Genomic DNA, 12007 nt, shown 5'->3' with positions numbered 1-12007 from the left:
CTTTATTGTTTTTGTTCAGACATTCCTCTAGGTCGTATAGCCCTGGTGTACAAGTTGCCGTACAGCTGTCACTTGTGGTTGCTGTGAGGCTGAACACTGTGACACAGATGTGTCAAATGTGTTAATGGTTGGCTACCCAATGTGGACAGAGAGTGGGGTGGAGCTCCTCAATTAAAACAAGCTTGGAAGGAGGAGTGGCATCCACTTCCATAATAGCTTGCCTCCAGAAATCCTATGAACCTGGAGAGAGGATGAAAGGCACCCAAGTGTTGAGGACTCTCCTTCATAGGGTCGCTATGAGTTGCCTGCGATTCGATGACACTTAACAACAACAACAACAACAATGAATACTATTATTTTCTCCAGTATTATGTTGCAGCCTAGAAGCACAGGGAAGGGGAATGGATGGATGGATGAAATAAATCACTACAGAGAAAGATTCAGTGGAAAAAAGTTCATACACCCTGCAAAGGGTGTTCTGGTGGCCTAGTGCTAAAGAGCTGCCTTGCAAACACAAAGGTCTGTGGTTCAAATCCATGAGCTGATCCACAGGAGAAATATGGGCAATCTCCTCCCACGCTGTTTACAAGCCTCTGAACACCTGCAGGAAGGTCCCTGTAAATCAGTTCCCACTTGATGGTACCTAACCATAACGATGATAACAGGTCCTGACAGGTTGGGTGAAATTACATGAGGAACAGATATCTCCAAGAGGGAAGTAAATTCAGAGAAAAGACTTAGAAATAAAGAGAGAGAGTCAGATATTATAGAAATAGCACACAAAATCCTAAATTGTGCTTGTGAGGCTATACCTGAGGGGAAATAAAGAGTTTGTGAGTCTATATAGAAAGTTCTTGAGGAGAGAACAATGTCCCAATATTCATAAAACAAAGGATTTAAAGTTAAAATGAGCCTGAGTACCTAACATAAGATCAAAGAATGAAAGAAATATAATTAACCTAAAGGGGGCTGAATCTACCAAGAACATTGGAAGAAGGAAACCGAGAATTAAGACATAGATCAAACCTGCTTTAGAACCCATGTAGAAAACCTTTGAGTCTGAAAATCCCCATTCTCATAACAAAAAACCAAACAAAAATTACAGAATAGATCCTATGAAATCCAGAGAAAATGAAAATTTCTAGAGTCAAATGCATTTAAAAAATACTGTGTACTACATCCTTTCCACATTAATTGTTGATATAGTTAATAAAATTAATATTCCACTTGTCTATTTAACTTATGTACCGAGTCAGAACTGACTCACATTTGACCCTCCAGTGGATTTTTCAAAGGCTGTTACTCGCACACATGGAGGGAATTCCCTATCTTTCTCTCGTGGACCAGCGGGTGGATTCAAACTACGTGCCTCAAGTTGGCAATGCAACTCCTTACTCTTAAGCCACAAGAGCTCATACTTAAATGAATTTTTAGCAATTTGTAGCTGAAAGGAATGAATTGATTATGGGTTGAAGATTTTTTGGAGAGAAATGATAACAATTATGGGTCATTTGATGAAACGATTTTTGGAAATCCCTTAGAATGACTCGAAATCATGATCTATGGATATTTGAAGACAGAATTGGCAAGCAAGAGCTGAGCGCATTAACAAATGAATCAGTAGGATGTCCTGAAAGATGGAAACTCAGTACTTGTTTTAGTTTTGTTGTTGTTATGAGGTGCCATCAAGTCTCCTACAACTAATAGCAGCCTATTATGAACAACAGATAAAAATCTTACCCTTGCCCGCACCATCCACACAATCTCCCCCACGATCAAGCCAATAGATGTGGCCAGTGTGCCAACTCATCTTCTTGAAGGTCTTCCTCTCTCCTCCTGACCCTCTACCTTTCTCAGCATTATGTCTTTTTTCTTAATTCAGGTCCCTCCTGACAACATGTTCAAATTACATGAAGTGAAGCTTCACTATCTTTGTGTCTAAGGACCATGTTTCTTCAAGATACACTGGACTTGTTTTGTGTGTGTGTGTGTGTGTGTTTTGGCAGTCCATGATCAATTCAACACCATAACTGCCAAAACCACAATTGAAACACACTGATTCTTCTTCATTCTTCCTTCTTCATTTCCCATCTTTCAGATGCATGCAAAGCAACTGACAAGATCATGCATCTTAGTCTTTACACTGACATCCTTGTCCTTCAACACTTTAAAGAGGTTCTTGACATCAGGTTTGTCCACTGCAACACATCTTTTGATTTCTTGACAGTTGCTGCAATGGGTGTTGATTGTGGATCCAAGTAAAATGAGATCGTTGTGCATTTCAATCTATTCTCTATCCATAATGATGATGTCTATTGTAGCATATAGATGTAATCCATACTAAAGGCTGTTGTCTTTGATTTTCTTCAGTTAGAGCTTTAACTTTTCTTCACTTTCTACAAGTAGTACTTTATCACCTTTGTAACACAGGTTGTTGATAAGTTTTTAATTTTGTAGCCAAGTCTAATATGTTATCATGGTAGGTGGTGTCTTAAAGTCTACTCCGACGCTTTCAAAACATACTGAAGCTCCTATGAATAACAGATTGACGTCTTGAGCTGACCCTGCAACATGGTCACATGTGCTTTTGCACATTATTGTAATCATTATGTCAATCCTTCTCACTGAGAGTCTTCCTAACCTTCATAGACCCTCCACCTTTCCAAACATGGTACCTCCTTCAAGGACTGGCCCCTTCTAAAAACGGATGGAATTATGGAAGGCATCTTCAAGTACAGAACACAGGTCTCATAATTGTTGCTTCTAACAGAGGGTTGTTATTGATCGCCTCGAGTCGAGAATGATTTAGTGACCCTATAAACAAAAAGGTCTGAAACCCCTTTATAAGTATCGACATTTATCAAAGTTCATAGTTTCCAGAGGAATGTTGTTCAGGAAGTGGATGCCATTCCTGCTTCCAGTAGAGGGTATTCAATTGATTTTGACTGATGAAATGGTACTTCACTGATATTAGATGTTTAATTTTTCTTTGCCCTGCTAATGTAATGCTGCTAGCATGATAATCAATGACTATGTCTGATGTTTAACTGTCAAAACTTATATTTATCCACATTTCTCTAGCTGTTAGCAATACATATACTAACCTATTTGAAACATGCAAAGCAAAAACTTAATGAAAGTTTCTCTAAGGATATGCAAGCATTTATATCTCTTATACATAGAGATAAATGATTAGTAAAGCTTTTGACAACTGCCCAAGCATTAATCTCTTTGGTTCTAGACTAAGGGTTCAGAATACATTTAAATAAGAAAGAAACTATAAATGAAAGAGCCACCTGACTGACTTTCCTTTACCATTTTAGAAAAAAAAAGAATCACACAATTATTTAAAAGTAATCTTTCAACAAGAGTAAATGTTAGGCACTTCCACCACCTAACAACTTTGAATTTTAGTGACAAATACAAAAGAGAATTTTACTTTTTTTATGGTGAGTTCCCAGAATACATTCATAGAAAGGAAAATGCTTTTATACACATAAGTGCTCTCTGATGAAGTAAAGCTAGCAGACTTTAAGCTGTCACTTTTTCTCTATGCTGAACCAGGTTTAAGAACACTAAAGAGGATAAAAAATAATAATAAAGTCTCCTGAAATACAAAAGAGGAATGAAATGCATTGTACTTAAACTCCAAGGTGATTTTTTCCCCTTTGTCAAAGACTGTCCTTCTATAACCTGTTCAGAGTTTAAAATGCAGGCTAATCTCACTGTGACTCTTATTACATCCATGAGGTTGATAATTTTATATAATCTGTAGAAGGATATTTTCTCAAAGTAAGTACATGAGGCATGCTTTTGACCTGGAAGTGCGAGTCAATACAACTTTTCTGGGGTAAGAAAATAGTTTCAGTTCTGATTCTAGTGATATGGTACTACTTTCTTTTTATTTTAAATAAACTTTTCTTTTCATTGTGATTTTAACAGACATTTGCAGAGAAGTTAGATTTTCATTCATTGTTGCACATCTTACTCTCTCGCCCTCTCTTCCTCCTCTCCCAGTTTCCTTTTTAAAAAATAATCGTTCATTGTTGCATAATTACCTACCCCTCCCCTCTTCTCTCCTATTCTGGACTGTTGTTGTGCATATAATCCCTAATCATATATTCATTTGAGACAGTTATCTCTTTCAACTGTCCCAATGCAGTGATCATTATCTCTCTTTCTTAAGTAGTTGGCCAAGGATCATTTTAAGATTAACAATTCCTGTTGTAGACCTAAATTAGGTTGACTGTTGAATAGCCAACCCAATAAATTCAAAAAGAAGAAAGCAATTGTTTAACTGCACAACAGTGAGAATCTTGCAGTATCTTGAGCCATTGTCTCAATTTCCATCTTGTTCAAGTTCATTGTTGCGCTCACGGTGTCAATACATCCTGTTGAGATTGTTCCTCTCACTGGCTGACCTTCTACCTCTCTTATAATCATAAGAGTTAGAGGTTACTGCCTAGCCTATTGCAGAAAACTCAACCTGGATACTATTCAAATGTAAACTCATCGAACAAAAAGTTGATGAATACTGAGAAAAATAATCTGCTTCCTCTAATAAGTTTTAAAGGTAATTTGTTTTGCATGAATAGCTGAACTGCAATCTAAGGTCATAAAACTATCTAGCTTATGGTTTTAAGATGAGTCTGTTATTCCAAGTCATTATATTTTTATTTATTTACTGAGATGTCATCTGTATTTCTGCCTTTGTCTGATTTATAGTGACTCCATGAACAACAGATCTAAACCCTGTCCTATCCTGCACCATTTTCACACTTCTTGACACACAAGGGCCCATTGAGGCAGTCACTGTGTCTATGCCCTGGTCAAGGGTCTTCCTCTGTCTCCTTTGCTGACCCTCCACCCTTCCAAGCATCATGCCCTTCTCTAATAACCCCTCCTAGCAACATGTCCAAAGTATGTAAGGTGAAGCCTTATCATCCTTGCTTCCAAAGAGCATTCTGGCTACATCCCCTCCAAGACATATCTGTTGGTTCCTTTGGCCATCCATGGGATGCTCAGTGTCGGCTATGAGTCAGCTCTGACTCAAGGACAATGAGTGGAACGGAGAATTCCTTAGGATGACGTTCTTATTAGTGGGGAACCAGATTGCTAGCAGCTTTTGTAAAACAAAACAAAACAAAAACCACCACCAACAAAAATAAAACCACCAATAAACAAAAACAAAAGAAACAAAGTGGAAACTCTAGAAATTCTAGTATGTCTGACTTCATACATTTTGTTCTTAGATCAATACTCTATGCACCAATTTAAGTGGCAATCCAATAATATGCAAAATTGTCTACCTAAAAGAATTCTTTCAGATGAATTTTCATGGAATGGAAATGTAATTTGAATATTTAAAACATTTTTCATCTGGTATAACTGAAGGTTTATACATATTGAGATTTCTTAAAGTAGACTTTTGTGAATTCATTATTTGTGCTAGCAAAGCTATTCTTCAGTGAGACTAAGATACTAAATTTTTCAGCTTACAAATCAGTTTGGTGAAGATGGTATGTAATTGCCCCACTCAAAAAAGCAAAAATGACCTTTTAAGTGTATGTTTATCAGTCTCTTGTTCGTGAGCATTAATGTTTCCCTTGAACTCAGAAAGTGCTTTTTTTATTGAATGAAAAATAGATTTTAGGAGCACCGACATGTTCTGGATTCTGTAAGGGACAATAAAAAGATAGAGAAGAAAGGTCACAATGTAGTAGCGGAACATACAAAAAGCAAACATAACGTAAGCCAAGTTCATCCATTCTCTCTATGACAAGTAGAAAAATAAGAATGTTAAGGAGCTTGTAGAAGGAATTATAGTTTTCTAAAAGTTTGTGACACATGGGGTAAATTTATAGTGGTAGAAGAATGATGTATGGGTTTTATCCCATGTATAAAAGAATGAGATGTTCTCCTGATCTTATAAAATCCACATGACTGGTTCTGGTTTTAATAATTCTGACTGATAAAAATTTTACTAGCTGATATTCAGAAGTAGGTAACAATGTCTTTTATTCCTAGCTATTGTGCTTAGAAGCTCTGTTTTAAACACATTTAGCAGCACAGCAACATGCAAGCCTCTGCTGACAGATGGGTGGAAGCCAACCATAAAACACATTGTTCAAGAATTGAACTTGATCCTCCTACAGGGAAAATGAGAATTCTAGCCCTGAATTACATCACAAATGGTTATTGAGAGTTACTAAACTCTTAGTTCGGAATACATCTGATCAAGAAGTATGTCACCCCTTTTCAGCAAATCAAAGAGGAAGCAAGTTAGGGGCTTGGATATTGATATATGTTTGATTTACAGCCTTGGAAGCCTGATAGAGGGTCACTCAGTCAGAACAGACTCACTAGCACTGAGTCATTTTAGTTTACGTTGTTGTGAGATAGTTTTCTGTATATGCCCTTGCAGTCGAGTTAGTTGACTGGGTTATTTGTATCTTCCATTTCTGTGTTTAAATTTTTCTATTGTTTTGTCCACTGGTCTAAAGTTGTGTATTAAAAGTTCTCTAGTATTGAAGAATCATTTCTTTTTTTCAATTTTGTTAGACTACGTTTTATGACTTTGGACCTCTGTCATTGGATTAGAAATATTTATTACTGTTTTGTCTTGTTGATGTCTATTGCATCAAGCATATCACCTAGTCTAATGGTGAGAGAATGTCACTCTCCTAAACCTGTCTGTATCCTTCTTAACTCTGTGGACAGTAAGGTCCCTGGAAATTTTGTGCCATTTCCTGTGCTATTCCCCACCTTACATGCAGAATTTCAGGACTGCAGCCTACAATATGATTGAATCAACATCAGGAAGACAAAGATCCTCACCACTGGGCCAACTGGCAGCATTATGCTGCATGGTGAAGAGACTGGCATTGTTAACAGCTTCAGCTTGTTTGGCTCCACAATCAACCATGTTGGTTCCAGCAGCCAGGAAATCAAAAGATGAATATCATTGAGAAAATCTGCTGTCAGGTACTTCTTTAGAGCATAAAGAGCAATGATGCCAGATAGAGATACGCCCGAGCCAGATCATCATGTTCACAATTACTTGCTATGTATCAGAGAGCTGGACAATGACAAAATATGATAGAAAAAGAATCTATGACTTCTTTCAATTTTCTACTAGTTTATTTTAACAACATAGAGCTCTGTTGGGTCTAGTGGACAGAAAGTTATGCTACCAAGTCAACAAAGGTGGGTGATTTTAATACGTAGCCATTAGGCCTGGTTTTAATTGTTTTTGGTCAAACGTTCTTCTAAGTGGCAAATCACCGATCTGTCCATTTACTGTCTAGAGGTAACTTGTGGTTGTTGACATTGATGTGTCAAACGTGATAATCGTTACCCATGGTAGACAGTGTTTGGTGGAGCTCTCTGATCAAAACATGCTTGGAAGAAGAAGTGGCATCCACTTCCACAATAGCTTGCCTCTGGAATCTCTATGAATTTGGAGAAATGATGAAAGTTGTACAAGTGTTCAGGTCTTTTGTATACAGGGTCACTATAAGTCATCTATGACTTGATGACACTTAACAACAACAATAATAGCTCTTTTATTTACAAAATGAGAATACACTGTTTTTAAGGACAAATTCTTTCACTTTCTGTCACGTGCCCACCCAACGAATTGTACATCCTGATGATAGCCTTTGAGTTGTGGTGCTGGAGAAGACATGGACTGCTAAGAGAACAAACTCTCCCCACGTCTGTCCTGGAGAGGGTGAAACCAGGCTGCTCCCTGCAGACAAAGATTCTGAAGCTCTGTCTGATATACTTTGGGCATGTTTCACAGAGGGAGCAGTTCTTGGAGAGGGACATCAAGATTGGAATGGTGGAGAAACGTGCAAAAGAGGAAAACCCTGGATGAGATGGATTGACTCAATGACTGGGGTAATGGGGCTAGGTGTATCAGAGATAATGAAACTGGCTCAGGATAGAGCTGGGTTCAGAGCTGTTGTACGTAGGGTCATTATGAGCCAGAGATGAATTGTGCTCTTTTACTCATCTGGTGACTTTCTAGGCATGCCTACTCAGGTCCTTGCTTTCTGAGAGTTGTAGTACTACCTTTCGTTACTCCTCACCCAAGATCGTTAGAGCAGGCTTTGTCTCAAAATGATCACAATGAGACCTATGATGGGTATAGTTCCTCCACTCTGTCCCCTTTCATTTACCATGTTCATTTGATTCTCCTACCCAGAGTTTAACAAACTCTTCTACCCCTCATTTTAATGGGCAGAGTTTCAGATTTTCATCTGTAGCTATTCCCCTTGTTGTTGCTGTATGCTGTCGGGTAGGAGTTTGCTCATAGCTGGCCAGAGGTGGATAATCACACAGAAAGAGACTGTCAATACTGTGGAGCAGCTGATGGATTCGAACTGTGGGCCTCTGAGATAGCAGTGCAGCTTCTTATGACTAAGACACCAGAGCTCTTTGGTTTTCTTAGTCTTTAGTATCTTTTCTATAGTGGGATGGTGAAGTGTGCCCATCTAAAGTGTGATTTTTTTACTCCCCTCTTGTCATTTAATTTCTTAACTGCTGCGTCTATGAGCATATATTGTGGTTACATGTAAAATGGAATTCATGACAATGTGAACATTTTCTCCATTCATCATGATATTGTTTCATGATCTGCTGGTGAGGATATTTTTGTTTTCTTTATGCTGAGGCATAATCCCACTGCATGCTGTATTCTTTGATCTTTTTAATGATGTTCAAGTCTTTGTCACTTTCTGAAAGTCAAGTTGTGCTGCCTGCAAATTTCAGATGTTAGTGAGTCTTTTTCAAATCTAACGCGTGTTCTTCCTAAAGCCCAGTTTCTCAGATGACTTGCTCAGTTTGAGTTAGCCTGGTCAAAGAAGACAACTCTGTCACACACTGTTCCTGATTTTGAACCATACACAATGTTCCTTTTTTGTCTGTTTGAAGAACTTCTTATTCTTCCTATACATGAACACAATGAAGGATTCTGAAGTTCTTCACAGTTGACCATATTTTGTCATGATGCACCCAGTCAAATGCCTGTGTATAGTCATTAAAGCCCCTTTTTTGACATTTTTTGCTTTCAGCTAAGACACATACCACATCAGCAATAATATCGCTATTTCCATCCCCTCTGTCTCCAGCTAAGCTTCTGGCATTTTCTTATTGATGTATTGTTACAACTCACTGGTTACTTTTCTGTTAAAATAAGAATAAGACTAACTTCTTCTCCAAAATGACTAAATTACTATTGTACAATAAATGACAACTAAAACTATGCCCATACATGATGATGCTGACCATAATCTGCACATTCTTATGCTACCTGTATTGTTGTTAATTCTTAAAGCAACACTTTTAACAATAATGCGCTTTATTTAAAGATTCCTTCTTCTTACAGAGGCATCATTGCATGTCAAAAGAGAAAAGAAAAAAAATGTTTACTAATCAGTCAGAAAAAGCAAATTATATGTCCAATAATAGAGCATATTTTACATTAAATAATCTTTTGCTAAAAAAATACAAATCAATACAATTCAATTTAGAAAATTGGTTATCATAAAGAGATGTTAATGGATATTGCCACTTTAAAACAAACAACATTCATCTTATTAGGAACATTCTTAGTCAAATCAATTCATTTACATAATTAATAAATAGCTTTACATTTTACCACAAATGAGCTACCTAATGTATGATAATTACCAAAGTGCTTTGGTACATTTATATAAATCTCACTCTCTGAAAAATATACTTTCTTATAAATGCATTCTAGGAATACACTGCTAGCAGGAAGGGCGGGAAAAACTACCACGTTTCTGTTACACATTTTCAAGTGATTCAGGATAATGCTATCTAGGGTGCTTTCTCCTAAGGCACCACCAGTGACAGGATCATAACTGAAAATTGTTGGTAAGCTATCCTATCCTACAAGGTTGTTGTTGTGTACTGTAGACTCCAAACTGACCTATAGCTGACCCTCCAGCAAATTTTCTGAGGCAGTTACTCTCACAGCAGGAGAATGCAGCTGGTGGCCTCAAACTGCTTGCCTTCAGGATTGAAGCACAGCTTCTTGCCACTAGGCCACTAACACGTCTACAATAGCAGATGGTAACGGGAAAGGGCATCTTTCATTAAAAGAAGTGGATTTATAATTTCAGATGCTTAAAATGCATCAAAAGGAACTCTAGTGGCCTAGTTAGTGGTCAGAAGCTGCACTGCAATCCCAAAGATATGCAGTTAGAATCCACCAGCTGTTCCGCCAAAGAATGGGCAATCTCCCCCTATGCAATTTACAGCCTCCGAAAACCCTTTGAAGGTCAGCTATGAGTCACTTCTGTCTTGATGTCACACAAACCCAACATAACATTGAGAAAGAGCTCTGCTGGGATGATGCATTACATGTTGGACTGATAACTGAAAGGTTGATGGTTCAAATTTACCAGCTGCCTCTTGGCAAAAAGTAGAGATAATATTGTCCTACAAAAAATGATGGGCTCTGCTTTTTATCCAACATCTTAACAAGGTAGCTCCTCTCCGAGTTTCACGATGCCCCCCAAGGATGACAAGAAGAAGAAAGATGCCGGAAAGTCAGCCAAGAAAGACAAAGACCCAGTGAACAAATCTGGGGGCAAGACCAAGAAGAAGAAGTGGTCCAAAGGCAAAGTTTGGGACAAGCTCAATAACCTGGTCTTGTTTGACAAAGCCACATATGACAAACTTTGTAAAGAGGTTCCCAACTATAAGCTTATAACCCCAGCTGTTGTCTCTGAGAGACTGAAGATCCAGGATTCCCTGGACAGGGCAGCCCTTCAGGAGCTGCTAAGTAAAGGGCTTATCAAGCTGGTTTCAAAACACAGAACTCAAGTCGTTTACACCAGAAACACCAAAGGTGGCAAAGCTCCAGCTGCTGGAGAAGATGCATAAACAGGTCCAACCAGCTGTACATTTTAAAAAATAAAACTTTACTCAATAAAAAAAAATGATAGGCTCTGGTGCAGCCACTGTGGAAGGCGGTGTGGTGCTTTCTCAAAATGTTGCAAATAGAGGTACCATTTGACCCAGCAATTCCACTACTGGAAATATACCCCAAAGAGACCATAACCGACATCCAAGCAGATATATGCACACCCATGTTTATCATGGCTTTGTTCAAAAGAGCAAGGAGTTGGAAACAGCCTAAATGCCCATCAACAAACGAATGGATAGAGAAGCTGTGGTATATTCACACACAAAAAAATGGAGTACTACGCTGCATTGAAAAACAAGGAACTCATGCAATATTATTCAAAATGGGTGAGTCTGGAGGACATTATGCTGAGTGAAGCATCTCAGTCACAAAAGGACAAATGCTGCATGGTGCCACTGTTATAAAACAGGACTGACCTTGGGGTTAGAGGGAGACTGAGAAAGATGGGTTCAATAATGTATACAGCATTGAAACAGATGAGGGAGAAAACTGTTTAAAAGGGATATGTTATTAGGTATTGTCGTCATGACAGAAGTCCAGAGTGAAGGCAACATAGTGGAGTGGACCTGGGGGGAGGGATCGTAAAACAATGAAATAATTTTTCTTTTACTTTTCCAAGAGGGTAGTGTAATAGGGGGGAGGGTTGGGAGGGGAGAAAAGTGCAACAATGAAAGAAAAGAAATCAGAAAAACAAACAAACAAACAAAAAGGAGAGAAAAGAAAATGCAACTTAGGAAGAATAAGGTTTGTCACCCACCTCCACCCTACCCCATAAGACAAATTGCTAGAGTGAAATATCTTAGTCACAAAAGGACAGGTGCTGCATGGTGCCACTACTGTAGAATGGGACTGACATTAGGGTTGGGGTGAGACTGTGAAAAATAGGATAAATTATGTATACTGCATTTAAACAGATTAGCGAGAGAATGTTTGAAAGTGATATATGATTGGGTTTTATGGTTATGACAAGAGTCCAGAATGAAGGTTGCATAGTGGAGTGCACTCAGGGCAGGGGTGGAGGGCGGGGATGGTAGACCAATGAAAGAA

At 38.3% G+C, this 12007-nt stretch overlaps 1 pseudogene; it reads left to right on the top strand.

Moving 5' to 3' along the window:
- The first annotated feature begins 10539 nt into the window (after positions 1-10539).
- Positions 10540-10917, top strand: LOC102851334 (annotated as a pseudogene).
- The last annotated feature ends 1090 nt before the right edge of the window (positions 10918-12007 follow it).

This window comes from Elephantulus edwardii, unplaced genomic scaffold (assembly GCF_000299155.1).
Source record: "Elephantulus edwardii isolate Elephantulus edwardi_28Jun2011 unplaced genomic scaffold, EleEdw1.0 scaffold00014, whole genome shotgun sequence".
NCBI classification, from domain to species: domain Eukaryota; kingdom Metazoa; phylum Chordata; class Mammalia; order Macroscelidea; family Macroscelididae; genus Elephantulus; species Elephantulus edwardii.
This window is presented reverse-complemented; position numbering and strand designations above follow the sequence as displayed.